The following is a 372-nucleotide window of genomic DNA, read 5'->3' on the forward strand; positions in this document are numbered from 1 at the left end:
TTTCCGTTTTTATTTACATTCTTTTAGATATTTGGGGTAAAGGAATTCTGTTTTTATCAGTCAGCAGTACTGGCCACCATGCAGGAAATGAGGAAGCTTTGGCTTCAGTATATAATTTAATCAAGGAAGTGACTACACATGAAAATTTAATGGGTAATACATTGCCTCTTCACAGCATCCACTATAGTGCTCTTCAGATCGTAGTGCATTAATTTTTTTAATTGATTGATTGATGCAAAGGGCTAAGTGAGCAATATAGATAGTAAACAATGTAAGAGGTCAGAAAAGAGAAAGTACTTATGGGAAGGTTTCACTGAAGTCATGGAACCTGAGCTGGGCCCAGTAAAACAAATAATTTTATTTTTTCTTCTA

Source organism: Sapajus apella, unplaced genomic scaffold (assembly GCF_009761245.1).
Source record: "Sapajus apella isolate SASKATOON/1434 unplaced genomic scaffold, GSC_monkey_1.0 scaffold36, whole genome shotgun sequence".
NCBI classification, from domain to species: Eukaryota; Metazoa; Chordata; class Mammalia; order Primates; family Cebidae; genus Sapajus; species Sapajus apella.